The sequence below is a fragment of the Canis lupus genome, chromosome 1 (genome assembly GCF_011100685.1).
Source record: "Canis lupus familiaris isolate Mischka breed German Shepherd chromosome 1, alternate assembly UU_Cfam_GSD_1.0, whole genome shotgun sequence".
Classification (NCBI taxonomy): Eukaryota; Metazoa; Chordata; class Mammalia; order Carnivora; family Canidae; genus Canis; species Canis lupus.
In genome coordinates, this window is record NC_049222.1 from 70,546,441 (window position 1) to 70,569,220 (window position 22,780).

Below are 22,780 nucleotides of genomic sequence, written 5' to 3' on the forward strand. Positions count from 1 at the left end.
CACTCATTACTAGGACTGGTCACTTAGGTTGACCCAGCCAACTTCCAGAAGTCAATAACATTGTGCCCCTCCTTCTTTAAGTTCAGGAAGGGGTAAGCTCACTTCCAGTGAACACATGGTGCATATATGGCAGTTGCATGGGAAATCCCCCCACTTGGTATCCCTCTGCCATGTCCCTGGATTCTGATGTACTTTGGTTCAAAGAAGGAACCAAAAGTAGTCCAGTACATGGAATTGAGAGCAGTATGGATTGTGTTGACGTGTGAACTTATGCCCATTGACTTGAACACTGACAGCTGGGCATAGTGGAATGGATGCCACCATGGCACAGAAAAGTCTGGCTGTATTAAATAGACCCCTGTGGAGAGCATAACTATGGAAAGATAATTAGGAAGTATGTAATAAGCTCAGTGCAGCTGTCCAAGTATGGCTGTGTGCCCGCCCACACTTCCCATCCACATTGCCAGGCAATTGTAAAGCAGACATTCTAGTTCAGGTACAAGTGCTTTTGCTGGAGGAAATGCTGAGTGTGTCTGAAGTATGGAATGGATGCACAATAAATTGAGAGAGAGACTGTGGTCTCAAAACTACTTGAAAAATAGTAAAGAGATTACACTTGCCTTTAAATTATTCTCATCTGCAAGTTGCTGACAAGGAGTGCCCAGAGTGTCACCTCAGGGGATGACTGTTGCACCATGCCTTGGGGCATATTGAATGGCTTACATGCCCTATTTCTTGCTGGCAGGTGGATTACATAGGTCCTTTGCTGGCATTGGAAGGGCACAAGGATATGCTGGCCTGCATGGTCACTTTCATAGGACTTTTACAAGCAAGTGTAAAGGATTAACAAAACTACAGAACATGTAGGTAATGTGGACTCAGATAGCTAGTGATCAAGGGACTTATTTTACCATCCATGAGGTCTAAGAACGGGCAGAGGCCCAGGATATATTATGGACTTTTCATCTGCCATCCAGTCCTACTGCTGCAGGCCTAATTGAGAGGGTGAATGGACTAATAAAAAAGACATGAAAGGCTTTGTCACCAGAAGGCTCAATCACTGGACCATCTGGGAGACTAACAGAGGCCATTTGACTTCTTAATGCCATTTCCAAAGTAGGATATACATCAGCATATGAACACCTAACAAATAACACCCCTTCAACCCACCCACACTATAATGTATACACTGCTTTCCTCAAAGTCAACTAATTATCTATACTAATTATGTGTACTAAATACCTTCACAGCAACATCTACACTAGTGTTTGGCCAAACCACTGAGCACCATAGCCTAGCCAACTTGACACATAACATTTAAACATCACAGGGATTTTCTCCTTGATTCATATCTCTTCCTCCCCATCATCTCTTCTTCACCTTTCCACCTGGTCCTCCTCTTGCTGTCATACACACCTTATGCCCCCCAACATACATGCATACACACATACACACATTTACGTTCAAAATAGTTATTCTTTTTATTATTCTAATATTTCAAGATGGCCCCAGTAAGCTGTTGCTGTTGTTTAGTTAATACATTCTAAGTGAAAGTGTTTTTACTTCATGCTGGGACCACCTAGTCACCAAACATTCCATGATCCAGAGTTTATGTTTCCAATGTGAAATTGCTTCCCAAAATAATAATTAAAATAATAACATAATACATAGCATTTATGGAGAATTACAAAAAACTTCGTGTTACATAATTTCACTTGATACAGAATAGCCTCCAACAAAACTCAAGATTAGGGCCTTAGGTCTTCCATTTTATGAGTTGGAATTTGCCACTTCTGTGTGTGATAAGGAAGCTCAAAGTTTTTCTTCCTCACTTTGCTTATTTTCTTTTCTGCTCATCCCTCGTCAAGAAGTGGTTAAGTTCCTCAAGCAGATTTCTTACTTAAGCACTCTTTAAAACCAGACTTGGGAGAAATTCTTCTTAAAAATCTTCAAAAGTTAGTGGATGGAAAATTGTGAGTACCTAAGTTGTTTTTCTTGGCCAACCACGTCCTTTTATAACTAAGGTTTACCTGAGACACTTAAATTAATCCACTTGACTTTGAAAAGAATAACCACAAAAATTAAAATGAAGCTCCCTGAGTTATGTGAGTCATTTCCTTGATCTTATAGCAGAAGAGACACATAATCATGCCTATGAAATATACCCTTCAGGTAAAAAGCAAGTTGCAGACCAATATGAATAATTTGGTATAATTTTTTTAAATGCAGAGAGACATACACATTTTTGTACATGCATTTTTAAAAGTTCTCAACGATTATAAACTAAGATATGCTCCTTGGAGGTGCTAAAAAGAGGCACTTTTTCTTTGTGCTGTATTACTTCAATTTTTAAAAATAATTAACATGCATTCTTCTCATGAGATAATATAGTTCAATTTAAGAAACTAAAGAATTGGTAAAGGAAAAGAAGGAGGAGGAAGGGAAACAAACAGACCATCTTTAGATAACTTGAATAAAGGCAATTCTCCTGTTTGGAGGATTTATCCTCCTGAGATTTACACTGACACTGCTCAGCCAGTCCATTCACCCAACACACATATGAGGAACTGCCACTGGCCAATCAGCTGCCAGTATTATTCAGGCAAGTCTCAGCAACATAGAATTTCTCAAGAGCCATGGACTGTGGGTTCAAAGTCATTAGCCTCAGCCAGGAGGAGTAGAGAGGGATTTTGTTAAGAGCCAAAGGAGAGGGGGTCAACAAGGGAATATACCAAGAGACAGTTCTTTCTTAAGAATTTATTTACTTATTTGAGAGAGAGAGAGAACACAGGCAAGGAGGATGGGCAGAGAGAGGGAAAAGCAGACCCCCACTGAGCAGGAGCCCAATGTGAGGCTGGATCCCAGCACCCTGGGATCATGATCTGAGCCGAAGACATATGCTTAACTGATTGAGCCACCGAGGTACCCCCAAGGGACAACTCTACTTAGACCACTTTGGTGTGAATAGAAAACTGATTCTTGTCTGAATTCCAGAATTTTTTTTTAATTTTTATTTATTTATGATAGTCACACAGAGAGAGAGAGAGGCAGAGACATAGGCAGAAGGAGAAGCAGGCTCCATGCACCTGGAGCCCGATGTGGGATTCGATCCCGGATCTCAAGGATCACGCCCTGGGCCAAAGGCAGGCGCTAAACTGCTGCGCCACCCAGGGATCCCTGAATTCCAGAATTTGTATTCTGTTTCTTTCCCTCTGTCCCAACATGCACCCCCCTCCCCATATCCCAACACTGGGTCAGAAGCATCCTTTTCTCAGCTTTCTATACCCTTTCCTCGGTTTCCACATCCAAGGACAGCACTAGATTGCTACTCACACTACACTCAGAGGGAAGCCCAAGATAAGTAGAAGCTAAAAAGCAAATCTTTGGCTGTGGATTCTCAATTCTGTTCTTAAAAATGATATCAGAGCATTTCACTAGGAAAGTCATGAGGGAACTTTCTGGGTTGATGACAATATTAAAACTCAGAAATCTATAAGCTTAAGATTTGTGCAGTTCAATGGAATCTTGTCTCACATTTAGATCTTTCATCTATTTTGAGTTAATCTTTGTGTATGATGTAAGAGAGTGGTCTAGTTTCATTCTTCTGCATGTGGATGACCTATCAGATAAAGGGCTAGTATCCAAGATCTATAAAGAACTTATTGAACTCAACAGCAAAGAAACAAACAATCCAATCATGAAATGGGCAAAAGACATGAACAGAGATCTCACAGAGGAAGACATAGACATGACCAACAAGCACATGAGAAAATGCTCTGCATCTCTGGCCATCAGGGAAATACAAATCAAAACCACAATGAGATGCCACCTCACACCAGTGAGAATGGGGAAAATCAACCAGGCAGGAAACAACAAATGTTGGAGAGGGTGCAGAGAAAAGGGAACCCTCTTACACTGTTGGTGGGAATGTGAAATGGTGCAGCCACTCTGGAAAACTGTGTGGAGGTTCCTCAAAGAGTTAAAAATAGATCTGCCCTATGACCCAGCAATTGCACTGCTGGGCTGCTGGGGATTTACCCCAAAGATACAGATGCAGTGAAACGCCAGGACACCTGCACCCCGATGTTTATAGCAGCAATGTCCACAATAGCCAAACTGTGGAAGGAGCCTTGGGGTCCATTGAAAGATGAATGGATAAAGAAGATGTGGTCTATGTATACAATGGAATGTTCCTCAGCCATTAGAAACGACAAATACCCACCATTTGCTTCAACGTGGTTGGAACTGGAGGGTATTATGCTGAGTGAAATAAATCAGAGAAAGACAAACATTATCTCATTCATTTGGGGAATATAAAAAATAGTGAAAGGGAATAAAGGGGAAAGGAGAAAAATGAGTGGGAAATATCAGAGAGGGAGACAGAACATGAGAGACTCCTAACTCTGGGAAACGAACAAGGGGTGGTGGAAAGGGAGGTGGGCGGGGGTGGGGGTGACTGGGTGATGGGCACTGAGGGGGGCACTTGATGGGATGAGCACTGGGTGTTATGCTATATGTTGGCAAATTGAACTCCAATAAAAAAAACAGATTTGTGCAGTTTATAGTATGTAAATTTTACATAAAAAGAAAAATGTAAATTTTCAATAATTTAAATATTGAATCCTCGTTATTTGTATGCTAAATCAGAAGTACTAATGTCTTCTAATTCTATTTTTCTTTTTTCTTTTCCTTTTTAAAAAGATTTTATTTATTTATTCATGAGAGACACAGAGAGAGGCAGAGACACAGGCAGAGGGAGAAGCAGGCTCCCTGTGGGGAGGATCCTGATACAGGACTCGATCCCAGGGACCCCAGGACTATGACCCGAGCCGAAGGCACATGCTCAACCACTGAGCAACCCAGGTGTCCCTAATTTTACTATTTTATTTTTGTGGAAAAATATACATAATATAAAAATTCACCATTTAACCATTTATAATTCAGTGGCATTACGTATATTCACAATGTCATACAAACCACGACTATCCACTTCCAGAATTTTTTTATCATCCTAAACAGAAGCTCTGTACCCCTTAAACAATAACTCCCCATCTTTCCCTCCTCTCCACCTCCTAGCCCCTGGTAATCTCTACTCTACTTTCTATCTTCATGAATTTGGATGCCTTTATTTCTTTTTCTTGTCTGACTGCTGTGGCTGAGGCTTTCAATACTATGTTGAATAACAGGGTGAGAATGGACATTCTTGTCTTGTTCTTGACCTTAGGGGAAAAGCTCTCAGTTTTTCACCATTGAGCATGATGTTCACTGTGGGTTTTTTATATATGGCTTTTATTATTTTGAGTATTTTGAGGTGTGTTCCTTCTAAACCTACTTTGTCGGGAGTTTTTGTGATGAATGGATGTTGTACTTTGTCAAAAACTTTCTGCATTTTGAAATAATAATATAGTTTTTATCCTTTCTCTTGTTGATGTGATGTTTCACATTAATTGATTTGCAAATATTGAACCAACCTTGCATTTTGGGACTAAATCTCACTTGATCATGGTGAATGATTTTTTTTAATGAATTGTTGGATTCGGTTTGCTAATATTTTTTGAAGATTTTTCATCTATGTTTATCGAGTTATTGGCCTGTAGTTCTCTTTTTTTATAGTATCATTATCTGGTTTTGGTATCCAGGTAATGATGGCTACAAAGAATGATTTTGGAAGTTTTCCTTCCTCCTTTATTTTTTTGGAATAGTTTGAGAAAAATAAGCATTTTTTAAAAATTTATTTATTCAGAGAGAGAGAGAGATTCAGAGGCAGAGACAGAAGCCGGCTCCATGCAGGGAGCCTGATGCAGGACTCGATTCTGGGTCTCCAAGATCAGACCCTGGGCTGCAGGTGGCGCTAAACCGCTGCGCCACCGGGGATGCCCGAGAAAAATGAGTATTAACTCTTCTTTAAATGTTTGGTAGGATTCACCTGTGATGATATACGGCCCTGGACTTTCTTTTATTGGGAGTTTTTATTTATTTTTTATTTTTAAAAAATATTTTATTTATTCATTAATGAGAGACACACACAGAGAGAGAAAGGCAGAGACACTGGCAGAAGCAGAAGTAGGCCCCATGCAGGGAGCCCGATGTGGAACTCGATCCCGGGTCTCCAGGATCACACCCTGGGCTGCAGGCGGCACAAAACCGCTGCGCCACCAGGGCTGCCCTGGGAGTTTTTAAATTGTTGATGCAATTTCATTGCTGATAATGGGTCTGTTCAAATATTCCATTTCTTCCTGTTTGTTTTGGGAGGTTATATATTTCTAGGAATTTATTCATTTCTTCTAGGTGGTCCAATTTGTTGCCATATAATTTTTCATAAAACTTTTATACTCCTTTGTATCTCTGTAGCATTAGTTGCTATTTCTTTTATTTCTGACTTTGTTTCTTTGAGTACTCTATTTTTTTGGAGGCGGCAGAGGGATGAGTCTGGCTAAAGGCTTATCAATGTTGTTGGTCTTTTCAAAGAACCAACTCCTGGTTTCATTGATCTGTTCTATTGGGCTTTTGGGATTTTCTTTGTTTTTGTTTTTGTTTTTTTTTTGGTTTCTATTAAATTCATTTCTGCTTGGGGCACCTGGGTGGCTCAGTGGTTGAGTGTCTGCCTTTGGCTCAAGTCATGATCCCAAGGTTCTGGGATCGAGTTCCACATCCAGCTCCCTGCAAGGAGCCTGTTTCTCCCTCTGCCTGTGTCTCTGCCTCTCTCTCTGTGTCTCTCATGAATAAACAAATAAAATATTAAAAAACAAAAACAAAATAAATGTATTTCTATTCTAATCTTTATTATTCTTTTTCTTCTACTGGTTTGGAGATTTGCTCATTCTTTTTCTATCTCATTTATGTGTAAGATTTAGATGTTTTATCTGAGTTTTTTTTTTCTTCTGAAGACAGGCCTGTATTACTAGAAACTTGCCTCTTAGAACAGCTTTTGTTGCATCTCAGACATTTTGGGCCATTGTGTTTTCATTTTTATTTGTCTCTCTGTATCTTTTTTTAAATTTCTTTTTTGACCTCTTGGTTGACCCATACATTGTTTAGTAGCATGTTATTTACCTCCATGTTTTTGTGCTTTTTCCATATTTTTTCTTGTGGTTGATTTGTTGTTTCATAGCATTTGGTCAAAAAAGATGCACAGTATGACTTCAATCTTTTTGAGGGTTGAGACTTGTTTTGTGGACTAATATGTGATCTACTCTGTAGGATGTTCCATGTGCACTTGAAAAGAATGTGTGTTCTGCTATTTTAGGATGGAATGTCTGTATATATCTAGCAGATCCATCTGGTCCAATGTGTCATTAAAAGCCACTATTTCCTCATTGATTTTCTGTTTAGATGAAATATCCATTGATGTAAATAGGGTGTTCAGGTTCCCAACTATTATTGTATTACTATTGATTACTTCCTTTATGTTTGTTATTAACTGCTTTATGTATTTTGATGCTCCTATGTTGGCTGCATAAATATTTAAAATGATCATATCTCCTTGGATTGTTCCTTTTATGATTATAGTGTCCTCTTTGTCTCGTGTTACAGTTTTTCTTTAAAAGCCTATTTTGTCTGATATAAGTATTGCCACCCAAGCTTTCTTCTGACTTCCATTTGCATGATAAATGTTAAATATTTCTCCATACCTCACTTTCAATCTCATGCATGTCGTTAGATATGAAACGAGTCTCTTGTAGACAGTATATAGATGCATCTTGCTTTTTTTATCCATTCTGACACCCTGTATCTTTTAATTGGAGCATTGAGCTCATTTATATACAAAATAATTAGTTATAGACACATAAATATTGACATTTTGTTGCTTGTTTTATACTTGTTAATGCAGTTCTTCAATTTTTCTTTCTTCTCTTGCCTTCTTCTCTCACCTACTTGCTGGCTTTCTTTAATGATATGCTGGGATTCCTTGCTCTTTCCTTAAATGTCTATTATTGGTTTTGGAAATTTGTTTGCCATTTTGTTTGTATATAACATTTTCTGCATCTAGCAGTCTGTATTAAGTAGATGGTCATTTACGTTCGAACTTATTCTTTTTTTTATTAAAGATTTTTTCTACTTACTCATAAAAGACACTCAGTGAGAGGCAGAGACACAGGCAGAGGGAGAAGCAGGCTCCATCCAGGGATCCTGATACAGGACTTGATTCTGGGACTGCAGGATCTCACCCTGTAAAGGTAGGTGCTCAACTATAAGCCATGCAGGTGTCCCTCAAACCTATTCTTTACTTCTCTCCCCCTATATTTTAAGCATATTGTGTCATATTTTATATCTTTTTATTTTGTGAGTTTTTTGACTGGTTTTTAATAAATATACTTATTTTTACTCCTCTTGTCCTTTCTACTTTTCTTACTGTTGCTTATAGTCCTTCTTTTCCACTCACAGTTTCCTTAACATTTCTTGTAGGACAGACTTAGTGGTTATGAACACCTTTAACTTTTGTTTCTCTGGAAGAATCTATCTCTCCCCCTTTTCCAAATGGTGGCCTTCCTGGATAGAGTATTATTGGCTGTAGGGTTTTTTTTTCCTTTTAGCACTTCAAATATTTGCTACTGTCTTCTGATCTACAAAGTTTCTGATGAAAAATCAGCTGATAGACTTAAGGAGTTTCTATGTGTGTGCAATTGTTTTCTATATTCTTGCTAATTTCAAAAGTCTTTTTCACTACTTTTTTCCATTTTTTAAAAAGATTTTATTTATTTATTCATAGACACACACACAGAGAGGCAGAGACACAGGCAGATGAAGAAGCAGGCTCCACACAGGGAGCCCGACGTGGGACTCGATCCCAGGTCTCCAGGATCACACCCCAGGCTGCAGGCGGCGCCAAACCACTGCACCACCGGGGCTGTCCCTTTTTTCCATTTTTAATTACTGTGTTTCTTGGTGTGGACCTCCTTGGGTCAGTTTTGTTGGGGGCTCTCTGTGCCTCTTGAATCTGGATTTCCATTTCCTTTTCCAGATTGGTAATTTTTCAGCTATTATTTCTTCAAATAAATTTTCTGCCCCCTTTTCTCTCTCTTCTAGAATTCCTCTAATGTGAATGTTTTTACACTTGATAGGGTTGTTGAGCTCCCTAAGTCTATTTTATTATTTTTTTCTCTCCTGTTTAGTTTGATTGCTTTCCATTACTCTATTCTCCAAATCACTGATCTGTTTTTCTGCTTCCTTTGTCTATTATGTTTTTCATGTGGTGTATTTTTAATTTGTCCCTGAGTTCTTTATCTTTGATTGGCTCTTAATGTTTTCTATCTCTTTGTTAAGGGTCTTACTGAAGTCTTTCACTCTTTTCTAAAGTCTAGTGCATATCTTTATGACCATTTTCTGTATCTTCTATCAGGCATATTACTTCTCTCTATTTTGTTTGGGTCTCTTGCTGTGATTTTGTCCTGTTCTCTCATTTGGGACAAATTCCTTGATCTCCTCATTTTGTTTAATTCTCTGTGTCTGTAAGTGTTAGGAACGTTAACTATGTCTCCTGCTCTTGAAAGTAGCAGCCTTATGAAGAGTTCCTGTAGTGCTCTGCAGTGCAATGCCCCCTGTCACCAGAACCTGGCATTTCTCCTATGTGTGCTATGTGTACACTGTGCACACTACTGTTGTGGCTGAGCTGCTTTTGCCTTCAGTCCAGCCATCTGCAATGTCTCTCCACCTATTGTGGGCAGGGTTTGGTCCCTATCTCATTAGTGGGCTAATCTGGGCCCACCTTCGGCTTGATTTGAGTCAGACCAGGTGTTTGCCAGAAATGAAGTAGCCTCATCTTGTCTCCTGAGAAGTTTCATTGGTGGGTAGGGCCTGCAGTCAGACCAAATGTCTACCCCCTGCCCACTGCTTGGGCTGTAGTCTGATTATTGTGTGTGGTTATCTTTCGCTCTCCCTGGGGCAGGAGTCACTTCAGAGAGTGGTGGTCCCTAGCATATTGCCAGGTTTGCAGTACCACTTTGGATGAGATACAGCCAAGAGCATATTAGAGGGGGCAGATCTACTGAAGTGAGGGATGGGACGAGGAAAGGATGTGAAGGGAAGGCTGCACGCTCAGTGTTAGCAAGGTTTGTGTAGGAAAGCTGTGGGAGGAGACCTGGAGCAGAAGCCTGGCTGGAGGGAGTATGTCTGAAGGAACACAGGGCAGGGTACTGTTAGCAAGTTTGGTAGTATCATCACTGAACTGAGTCCTGCAGGTGGCAGTGTGTTTATGCGGGGCGGGGGAGGGGGGGGGGGGGCGGGGGGGGAATGAAGGAGGGGGTGGAGGGAGTGCAGCAGGGAAATGGTGCCTGCCAGCTCCTTTGTTCTAGAAGTCTCCTAATGATCCCTACCCCTCCAGTGCATGCTGTGAGATGAGTAAAGAAATCCTCCTACCATCCTACCATATGCCTCAGGCATTTTCAAACTGCTGCTTCTAGACTCTATCTCTGTGGGATCTTTGTTATGCTGTCTCTTTAAGGGTAGAGACTCAGTTTCTTCTCACCCTCCCAGCTCTCCCAGAGCCAAACCCACTGATTTTTAAAGTTCCAGGTTTTAATGGATTGTAAGAAATCAGGAAATTCATTTTTCTCATGCGGCCTCCCTGGTATGGGCACCTGTTTCTTTCACCTCTTGATGTCTGTAGCATTTCTGCCTCCCAGGGACATTCCTGTGGTCCAATCCTAGTACACTGGAATCATGATCTTAGTTGAAGGCAGACACTGAGCTACCCAGGTGCCCCTTTTTAGCCATTTTTTAAAGAGTAAGTTTGTTAGCATAAAATTCTTAGTTTTATTTCATCTGCTAGTGTTGTGATTTTTCCCTTCATTTTTGAAGGATATTTTTACAGGATATAGAATTCTGGCTTGAAATTTTTTCCTTCACTACTTTCTGTCCCCAGGGTTACAGATTAGAAATATACTGCTATTAAAATATGTTGTTTCTCTCTGGATGTTTTCAAGATTTTTTTCTTTGTCCTTAGTTTTCAAAAATTTAATTACAATGTGTCCTAGCATGGATTTCTTTGAATTTATCCTGTTTGGAGATCATTTGAATCATTGGAAATCTTGAATCTGTAGGTATATTTCTTTTTCCAAATTTGAGAAGTTTCAGACATTATTTTTTTCAAATATTTTTTGAGTTGCACTCCCTCTCCTCTCTTCCTGGGCTTCTGACAGCACTGTTAGCCCTTTTGTTTTTGCCCTAAACATCCTTGAGATGCATTTTTTTTTTGCCTTTTTTTTTTCTTTCTGTTGCTCACATTGGATAAATTCTTTTGATCTGTCTTAAGATTGTCAGAATCTGTCTTCTGTTATGGCAATTCTACTATTGAACTTATACAGCAAATTTTTCATTTTGATTACTATGCTTTTCAGTTCTCTAATTTGCATTTGCTATCTTTTTATAATTTATATTTCTTTCATTAGATTTTCTATTTTTTCATTTGTTTCCAAAAAATTGTAGCTGTTTGTTGAAGTATTATAGTGGGTTCTTAAAAACCCTTGTCAGATAATTCTAGTATCTAACTTATCTTGATGTTGGTGTCTGTTCATTGTCTCTTTCTCATTCCTGTTGTGATTGGTATGATGAGTGCTTTACTAAGTCCTAGATATTTTGTGTATTATATTAGACTATGGATCTTATTTAATCTCTTTTAGCAGGTATAGTGCAAGGGCAAGGTGAGTCAGGGCTAGCAAGGGCTAACACCCTGTCAGGCTCCTCCAAAACTTCCTGGCCAAAATGGGGCACTGACTCACACTGCTTTGTTAGAGATGGGTGGGGTGAAAATTCAGGTCCCTCTTCACCTCATTGTCACCTTTCTGGCAAAAGTGCACTGACTCACACCACCTGTGGACTCTGAGTAGAGTTGGATGAGCTGCTCACTGCTTGGCTCTACTGCCTCCACTGTGGGAAAGTGGGCCGAGTAGAAGGCTGACTGACACCACTTTGTTACTACTATGGGTAGGGGTGGAAGGTCAGGTCTCCACTGGGCCCCACTGACATGATGGGAGAGGAGAAGCAGGTTGTCAACTATCCCTCCTTGTACCACTTTATTCATCTTCATTGATGCCAGGTAAGGTGGAGGGTCAGCTCCCCAATGGGCCTTGATGACAGAGGCAGGAGAGATGAAGCCTAACTAATTGCTTCTGCCTTGTACTAGCTTGTGAAGTTTCAATGCCACCGTGTGGAAGTGGAACCTCAGCTCAATACTTGATTCCATTAATACTATCATGAGGGGGAGATCAGACCTACGAAATTCCAGGTAAGTATGGAATCCTAGCCCCTCCAACACTACCTTCTCTCTTGTGTGTAGAGTTCAAATATACTGTGGCTTTGCTTTCTGAAATGTCCTATCTTTATTCTCCTTTCTCACATTAATCTAACTTTTCTCTTTCCATCATCGCTGTTCTGGTCCTGCTTGATTTTGATTCCACTATAAGCAATTTCTTCTCAGTGTGTCACCTTGTCCTAAAAAGGGAACCCTGGCAAGTTAGTTCAGAGTTCATAGAAGCTATACTGCTCTATCCCTTTTCATCCACCTTAACACCGGCCCCTTATGTGGTTCTGGAGACAATAAATCTCCTTTCAGAGCTGCTATTCTCCAACTGTCCCATCTCATTGCTTTCCTTGCTTCTTCCTGCACAGACTACTAGTAGGTAGGGGGTTTGTCGATACAACTCATATTCTGGGACTTGTGGAGATATCTTTACCATCTTTTTATTTTTATAAATTTGTTTTTGATGTTTAATGTTTAGTCTTGCTTTGCTATAGATGCTCTACCTTTTTTAATGTGGCAATTCAGAGCAATCAATCAACTCTGCTTTCACTCTTGTCATATTCTCAGAATCCTATCCCTTTTTCCATTCTCCATCTCCTAATCCCATTCTTCTCAAAAGAACTAATTGGTATTCTCTCTGTATTGTTCCTTCATGATTCAAGTGATCACATATGTTCATATGTTATCCAAACAGAAGAGAGAATTCTCATACTGCGCCAATGACTGATTTAAGCCATCCATCCTACAAGTTCAATGGTGATAATTATAGTAAAGGAAAAATTTCAGCTGGAGTTTTGGGACATGAGTGTAAGAATAAAATGTGCTTTTTGAATTTAAAATTTCTGTAATAGCACTGACATTTCACAATGACACATAATAAAAATAAATATGCATGAAGTTAAAACAAACATATAAAACTCAGGCCACATGACTGAGAATGTTTTTATGATTGTTTTTTCAATCAGAGACTTGGTGGCTCCATAGTTTATAAAGAATAGAGATTAAAATATGTAATGAAAATCATCTTTTAAAATGAAATAGGAAAAAAATAAAAAGAATATGCTCAATATATTAATATAATTTCTGTAATTGAGAATCAAAGGATAACTCAAAATCCCTGATTAGAGGAAGCCTATCTTTCTTTTAGAAATGCCCAATTTTTTAATATATTTATTTTTTATTGGTGTTCAATTTGCCAACATATAGAATAACATCCAGTGCTCATCCCATCAAGGGCCCCCCTCAGTGCCCATCACCCAGTCACCCCCACCCCTAGTTCGTTTCCCAGAGTTAAGAGTCTCTCATGTTCTGTCTCACTTTCTGATATTTCCCACTCATTTTTTCTCCTTTCTCCTTTATTCCCTTTCACTATTTTTTATATTCCCCAAATGAATGAGACCATATAATGTTTGTCCTTCTCCGATTGACTTATTTCACTCATCATAATACCCTCCAGTTCCATCCATGTCGAAGCAAATGGTGGGTATTTGTCGTTTCGAATGGCTGAGTAATATTCCATTGTATACATAAACCACATCTTCTTTATCCATTCATCTTTCGATGGACACTGAGGCTCCTTCCACAGTTTGGCTATTGTGGACATTGCTGCTATAAACATCGGGGTGCAGGTGTCCTGGCGTTTCACTGCATCTGTATCTTTGGGGTAAAGAAATGCCCAATTTTTCATTGGTGCTCAAGCTTAAAAGGAATTTATCCTGTGAAATTTGCATAAGGAAATAATGAAAAATGTACTGGACAAAGGCTACTCATATGACTTTACTATGAATAATAATAGATGAAAATGCCAAAATTCCAAGTAACTAACTAAGGCTGCTTCCCTCCAATAACTCCACAAGTAGTTTTGATTTTAAAAAACTCAAATCTCATCACCTTTCTCATAGCCTTTAAAATCTCTTTCTTTGTATAAGTATATAGAATCTTAAGACATAAATTGACTAATCTACATGAATTTATGTCCATTTTTTATCTATTTTTCAATCACTTGACATAAATGTCAAATAGTTGGCTAATAAAATTCTGAATACTTTTAATATGGATATGATTTTTCTTAATATTTTTAGATCTCTGTTAATATATGATCAGAATAAATAAATGTTTATATTAGAAAAGAAAAAGCCTCAAATCCACAATCTAAGCTTCTACCACAAGAAAATAGAAAAAGAAGGACAAAATAAACAGAAAACTAGAAGAAAGAGAATGATAACAATAAGAGCAGGAGTCAGTAAAATTAAAACCACAAAAACCAAAGAGAAAATCAAACTAACAGTTTTGGTTTTTTGAAAAGACAAATAAAATTGATAAATTTCTAGCAAGGCTGACACATATAAAGGGAAGATACAATTTATCAACATCAGGAATAAAAGAGGAATTCTAACTACACAACCTGCAGACTTTAAAAGGATAATAAGTGAAAAATACAAACAAGTATATATATAGAAATTCAACAACTTACACAAAATGGTCCAATTCCTTGAAAACCACAAACACAAAACTCACCCAAGAGGAAACAGATCATTTAGTTTTACATTAAATAAACTGAATATGTAGTTTAAATCCTGCCTGAAATGGAAATCTCCAAAGTTTTCTTCACTTGTAAATATAGCAAACATTTAAGATAAAATGACATATGGAATCTAGTCAAGTTCATAGAAGCAGAAAGTAAGAATTATGGTTGCCAGGGGGAGAGGGGAGAGGGGAGATGGGGGGATGTTGATCAAGGGGTGCAAAGTTTCAGTTATGCAAGATGAATGAGTTCCAGATATCTAATATACAGCAATATGACTATAGTTAACAAATCTATACTGTGTACTCAAAATTTGCTATGAGAGTAAATTTTAACTGTTCTCACCACATGAGAGAAGAAAGAAAGAAGAAAGAAAAGAAGAAAGAAAGAAAGAAAGAAAGAAAGAAAGAAAGAAAGAAAGAAGAAAGGAAGGAAGGAAGAAAGGAAGGAAGGAGGAAAGAAAGAAAGAAAGAAAAGAAAGAAAGAAAGAAAGAAAGAAAGAAAGAAAGAAAGAAAGAAAGAAAGAAAGAAAGAAAGAAAGAGAGATAATAACTATATGAGGTAATGGATATCTTAAATAACTTGATTGTGATGATTATTTTACAATGTATATGTATACTCAGAGCTGGGGGAAAAGATGAAATAACACCAATTCAACACAAACTCTTCCAGAAGACAAAAGTGGAGGGAACACTTCCCAACTTATTTTATAAGGCCAATATCAAAGTCAAACAAAGACAGTATAAAAAAAAAAGACTACAGTCCAATTTTTCTTAGGAACAAAACACACGAGTTTTCAACAAAATGTAAGTAAATCATGTACATAAATATGTGGAAAGATTGCCACTACCAGGTATGATTTATACCACAAAAACAAGGCTGGCTCAATATATGAAAATCAATCCATGTAATCTACAATTTTGACAGACTACAGAAGAAAAACCATATACTCAGATCAGTTGATGCAGAAAAAGCACTTGACCAAATCCAATATCCATTCATAATTACAACTCCCAGCAAACTAGAAATAAAAGGAAACTTCCTCAATTTGATAAAGAACCACAAAATTACCAATGCTAACAGCACAGTAAATGGCCGGAGTCTCACTGTTTTTCCTCCTAAAATTAAGAGCCAGGGAAGAGTGTTCACTCTCCCTAAAACAATTTACATAGTACAGATCCTGGCCATTTAAATAACACAAGAAAACAAAACAAAACAAAGGCATATAAATTGGAAAGAAAGAAACAAATGTATCTTATTTGCAGAGTATATGATTGTCTACCTAAAAAATCCCAAGAAGTCTACCAAACATTTCTAAAACTATTGAGTTTAGAAAGATCATATACTTTAAGATCAATACACAAATATCAATCGTACTTCTATAAATTAGGGAAAAAATTGGAAGTGAAAATTTTAAATGTAGTACTGTTTACAATTGCTCCAAAAAATTAAAAGAAATCTAATAAAACATATGCAGGATCAGTATGGCAAAAAATTCAAAATGTTTATTAAAATACCAAAGCCCTAAATAAATGGAGAGTCAGACTATGTTCATAGATTGGAAGACTCAATATAGCTCAGGTTCCCAGAATTTTGGAGTAAGGTATGCCTTCACTTCATGATAACTATCCTCCATTTGAAAAGCAGCTTCTGATTTGCTACTGGATCACAATAGAGACTAAACTCCCTAAACACGGGATAGCAAAATGACCCAAAATATCTATCATGAACATGATAATCTATTTCACTGAATCAAAATATTGGATGTGTGCAAGGCTATTCCTTTGTTAAATGGGATGGTAGGTGCAAGACCAGAAAGTATAAGCAAACTGTATAAGCAAGTGGTTCACATTCACATGGTACATATTCCTACTTCCTCAATACATAATCCTCCATGTATCCTCCCCATGGGAAGTCCACCATAAACATTTTACATTTCCACAGGAAGAAAAAAGAGCCCTCCTTGGGTTATAAATATATCATCTGTAAGGTATGGTAGCATCATCTAGAAGAGAATGACTATATTACAGCTCCATTCAGGGGTGACCATGAAAGACTCTGGTACAGAAAAATTCTCCCTATGGGCAGGATTTTTGAGAAGTATATTTGGTTGTCCACTTTGTATGGAAGGAGATGTGTATTGTTTTGCTTTTGTTTTAAATATGGAATACATAAAATCATTTTTAAAAAAGGGGGGGATGCCTGGGTGGCTCAGGAGGTAGAGCGTCTGCCTTTGGCTCAGGGAGTGATCCTGGGGTCCTTGGACTGAGTTCCACATTGGGTTCCCTGCAAGGAGTCTGCTTCTCTCTCTGCCTCTCTCTCTGTCTCTAATGAATAAATAAATAAAATATTTAAAAATATAAATAAATAAATAAATAAATAAATAAGGAATACTTCATGAATTTGCATGTCATCCTTGTGCAGGGCAATGCTAATCTCCTTGTGTATTGTTCCAATTTTAGTATATGTGCTGCCAAAACAAGCACAAAAGGAGACATATTAAGAATCACACTGATTCATGACCAATGGCTCAGTGAGTTGATTGGTATTCCAGGGCTAGGAAAAAATATAACTGCAAAATTAGCAAGGAACTCCAGAGGAGACTATGTGGATGCATTTCTAAGAATGGCACAGAGTGAGGAGATGTAAATGCTCATTAGGGGATATGATATGAGAGGGTGAAAAGCAAATGAAATATGGATGTTTATACCTTTGGCTCCTTATACTGAGCCAAAAGTTGGCCATGAATACGTTTCTCTTTGTAAGGCTCCCTTTGGTGCAGTCTTTTCTGCCAGGATGTAGTAATAGTTTCTGCCTCCACGGTAGTTCTTGTGGTGGTAATGGCTCCCTGCTGTCACTAGTAACAGATGACTCACCAACCCTGTACATATTTTTTTATTATATCTCCTTAAGTATCCCATTGTTTCTTAATTGACCACAGCAATCCTGATCAAATACTACGCAGGAGTGCAGACTTGTATTGCTTATTATTCCAGCATCTGGAATGAGGTCTGTCACACAGTAGGTTTTCAATAAATGTTTGTCGAATGAATATGTGTTTCATCCACTTTCTGTCCAATAAAACATTTTTAATTTAAGCATCATTAATAATCAGTTTTCAAAAATGCATGATATCTGCTGTTAAAATTAATCTGGGGAATAACCTTTCTGAAGACTTTGCATTTAACAAGTATTTAACACGTACACATTTTATTTTTTATTGAAGTTCGATTTGCCAACATATAGTATAACACCCAATGCTCATCCCATTAAGTGCCCTCCTCAGTGCCAGTCAACATGTACACATTTTAATTGAGCAAATCTACCATTCAGGCATTTGTGCCAAAAAACAATCACATATATATGCAAAAGATACATGGATGATGACGTTTGTTATGTATTCTTTATAATAGTGAAAAATAGAAACAAGCTAAACATGAACCACAAAGAGATTGATTGAATATGCATGATATGGCCCTACAATGCAGAAAAGAATGATTTAATCCTACAAAGACTGACCAGATAACTTTAAGTGTAAAAACAAATTGTAAATAAGTAGGAATCGTGCCTTTTTAAAAATCCATTGTTAGCTTTAGCATAAAGTCTAGAGTTAAGCATCAGTTAATATTGGTTTTATTTGGAAGATGAGATAGAAAGGAGGGAGCTAGCTTCCATTATCCCATCATCACTGCTGAATTTTCGTCAAATTGAGCAAGTATTTGCATTTTCAAAAGAAACATTTAAATAGGGGCACCTGGGTGGCTCAGCGGTAAAGCACCTGGCTTTGGCCCAGGGCGTGATCCTGGAGTCCCAGAATCGAGTCCCACATCAGGCTCCCTGAATGGAGCCTGCCTCTCTCTCTGCCTCTCTCTCTGTCTCTCATGAATAAATAAATAAAAATCTTAAAAAAAAAAAAAGGGAAGAAACAAAAGGAAGGTAAATATATTTACCTTTAAAAATAAACAAGTGTAACTCAAGTGTTTAAAAAATAAGTCTTGTTTAGCTCAGAGCATGAGGGCAATAAAATATCAAGTTGCAAAGCTTATTACAAAACAATTAAATGTAGTTGGGCTGATTATTTCTTATACTGTCATATTTAGCTTCTGCATTTACAAGTTCAAGGATTTTTTTATCCAGAAAGCTATATTTATTTATTTATTTATTTATTTTTAAAGATTTTATTTATTTATTTGAGAGAGAGCTGTGAGGGGCAGAGGGAGGAGGGATAAGCAGACTCCCTGCTGAACTGGGGGAGGGGGACCCATAAGGGGGCTCCATCCCAGAACCCTGAGATCATGACCTGAGCCAAAGGCACAGGCTTAATTCACTGAGCTACCCAGGTGCCCCCAGAAAGCTGTATCTCATTAAAAAGAAGGGTATTTGATTCTTAATAAACCAATTGCACTGTTTATGGAAAATAAAATTTTTTGACCTTCCCATAAAGAGCCAACACGACTTAGGGTCCATTTTTGCAAAGATAAAAAAGTCTGATTAAGGGGATATGTGCATGACCCTCGGGAACTGTCCAACATAGACTACTCCTTTCTCAACCCGAGTCAACCCAGACTCCCTTCACGCTGGCCCGGGACGCCGCGGCAGGGAGGACCATCTCCAGACCCCACCTATTGAGACGGGAGGATGTGCAGATCCGCGCCCACAAGGCCGCCAGGAAGGAGTAGGCGGGAGGACATCCCAGGACTCGGAGCAGCAGGGCAGAAGGATGCGCCAAGCCTCGGGACTCCGGGGTACGCCGTGACTGCAATAGAGCCGAGTGGCGCTGCGGGCCAGAGGAGGGCTGAGGGCACCTGTGAGCACCTGCAGAGCTCCGCCCGCCGCCCGCTGCCCTCCGCAGGCCCAGGGGTCCGCACCAGCCTCACTGGACTGGGAGGGGCTGAGAAAGGAGCTCGCAGGGGAGGGTTCTAAGTGTCTAGCCTTGGAGGCTTAAGGCAAAAGTGATCGTGGGTCTGGCTGGCTCATACTACCAGATGGATCGGCCTGTGAATTTTTGAGAGGAATGGGCTTGTGACCCAGAGGGCAGGAGCAGGAAGTCTTAGAGACACCCTGGGCTCTACCTCCAGAATCAGGCTCCCAGGTGCAGATGGGGCTGAGCCCATGTAAAGAGCAGGTGCTCAATTATTGGGTAGCCCCAGTGGCTTAGCGGTTTAGCGCCGCCTGCAGCCCGGGGTGTGATCCTGGAGACGTGGGATCGAGTCCCGTGTCGGGCTCCGTGCATGGAGTCTGCTTCTCCCTCTGCCTGTGTCTCTGCCTCTCTCTCTCTCTCATTCTCTGTCTCTCTAATAAGTAAATAAAATCTTTAAAAAAAAAAAAAAAAAGAGCAGGTGATCAGCACAGGCCAGAAAGTGTGGGGACCTTGCGCCGCCCCCCCCCCCCCCCCCCACACACACCCTGCAGCACAACCCGAAAAAAGGCCCTGTTGGTGGCCGGAAGGGAAATTGTATTTATTTTGCAGACTGTGAGCTTGCCAGAAAGCAGCTGCGGTGGGTCTATGTTGGAGCCAGAAAGACCAGGATAAATTCCAGCTGTCACCTGTAAGCAGGGCCTAGAAAAGGAAACTGGGTAAGAAGTTTCTCAACAGACAATGAGGATATTAATAATAATTGCTTTATGGTGTTGTTTTGAAACTTAGATAAGTCTAAGTTGTAAATCAAATAGACTAGTTCAGGGTACTAAGCCCTGAATAAGTGACAACTTGTTAGATTTAGAAGACACTTTATTCCTTTCATTGGATGACTTGTGTAAACCTCACAACCATTCTATGATATCGGTATAACTATTTGCTCTGGTTGGTGCAGTGATGTGCCTAGGTCAAAAGCTAGCAGTGAAGGAATCTGGATTCAAGGGCAGGCGTGCTTTACTTCCTGCCTCAGGCATTGTGTAAATATCACATCTGCTTAAAACCAGCGCTGCAGCCTTCAGAGTACTTAGCAGAGTGACTTGCCCCCAAATTGCCAAGGATATAATGGGAAGTGAATGTAGATAGAATCTACCACTTGGCAAATGTCTTCTGGGATTTCTGGGGTTTCTTTATATCCCTGAGTCAAACAGACCCTCCTAGCCCCTGATGCACTGGCAGGCTATGTTTTCAGTCTGAGATTATAGTGAACTCCAAGAGGGTAAGCTTTGAGACTTTAAAATTAGTTCCTCAGGGTCCAGGTCCTTCATTTTAGAGCAAAGTAGCTCTTGTGAAGCAGAAAGCAAAGGGATTCTAGATAGGAATGTCTTCCCTGGAAGAGAGCACCCCTTCACTTTAGACCTCTCTCCAGAGTTTCAGAGCAGAGACAAAGAGCCCACAAAGGTCGGTACAGCCAGAAGCAGTTCTTGATCCCCCTGTCAAGAATGAGCCAGACTTGGTGATGCTACCACATTCAGAAGCCACAACATGTGTGACAGTGAGGACTTTGGGCCAGCCTTCAGAAGAGCAAGGTAAGCTGGGTTGGCCTGGGGGTAGGTTACTCAGGAAAGGCCACTTCATCAGAGAACTTTTGAGAGTGAGGTCTGAGGATAGCCTTAAGCAGGAAGAAGGAAGAAATTCTGCCTCCACTTTCCCTAAATAGCCCTGTGCTTTACAGATGCTGCTGTCACATGTGTCCATCACCACATGTGGTACTAGTGATGTTATCCTTACCTCATGGAATCTCATAATGATTGTTCATGAGGCATTTCCATGCTCATCTACTTCTGACTCATTTAAAACTTTAGAGAAATTGGGTCTTAAAGTGTCAGTGCAATGTCCAGGGCTACCTATTTGACAGATCTGGAACTCAAAGGCAGTGCCATTCATTTGGTCTCAGGTCCAAGTTTCAGTTAATTTATTTTTATTGAAGAGTCGTGATCTTTTATATGGCTATTCCACAGTTTATTTATCCATTCACCACTTGATACATATTTGGATTATTTCCAGCCATAAACACTTATATACAGATTTCTATGTGTGGACATACATCTTCATTCTCTTGAGTTAATACCAAGGAGTGAATGGGATTGCTGGGTCTCATAATAAGTATATTTTAACTTAATAAACTATCAAACTTTTTCAAAATGGCTGTACCAGTTTTCATTTATATAAGCAGCACGTGAGGGTTCTAGCTCCTCTGCCTCTTCACAAGCATTTAATGATAACAGGTTTTTTATTTGAGCCATTATATTAGTTTGTAATGGTATTTCATTTTAGTTTTAATTTGATTTTCCTCATGTCTAATAATGATTATGTTTTTCTATGTTTTGTATCCTTTAAAAAAAAAGATTTTATTTACTTATTTGAGAAAGACAGTGAGGGAGGAGAAGAGGCAGAGGGACAAGCAAACTCCATGGTGAGCACAGAGTCGGACATGGGGTTCAATCCCATTACCCCCAAATCACGAACTGAGCCAAAATCAAGAGTCAGGTAGGTCATCAACTCAGCCACTCAGGTATTCCTTTCATGTTCCTTTTTGGTGAAGTGCTTGTTTGATCTTTCTCCCATTTTACTTTTTAAGTTTTTTCTTTAACTACAGAGTTTAATTTTATTCTTCAATTGTGACATTGTTACTCACCTGGAAAAAAAGTAACTTCTTACTGATTTGAAGAGTTATATATATTTTATAAAAATTTTTCCTAAGATAAATGATTTATAGATATTTTCCTTCCGCTTATGTTTTTTCATACTCCTAACAGTATTTTTCAAAGAGCTGAGGTTTATATTTAAGAAGCTAGAAAAATCTGGGCAGCCCTGGTGGCGCCGCGGTTTAGCGCCGCCTGCAGCCCTGGGTGTGATCCTGGAGACCGGAATGGAGTCCAACGTTGGGCTCCCCGTGTGGAGCCTGCTTCTTCCTCTGCCTGTGTCTCTGCCTCTCTCTCTCTCTCTCTCTCTCTCTCTGAATAAATAAATTTTTAAAAATCTACAAAATAAAAATAAAAAAAAGAAGCTAGAAAAATCTTAAACTACCTTAAACCGAAAGGAACCCAAAAAACAAAAATGCAGAACAAAAAATAAAGACTAAAGCCAGCAGAAGGAAGAG

The 22,780-nt window shown here is 39.1% G+C and overlaps 1 non-coding gene across 1 annotated transcript; it reads right to left on the reverse strand.

Annotated features, from left to right (window-relative positions):
* Positions 1-17,141: 17,141 nt before the first annotated feature.
* On the reverse strand, positions 17,142-17,248 carry LOC119869850. The gene has a single exon (XR_005354854.1). It is a non-coding gene; the product is annotated as a U6 spliceosomal RNA (small nuclear RNA).
* Between the last annotated feature and the right edge of the window lie 5,532 nt (positions 17,249-22,780).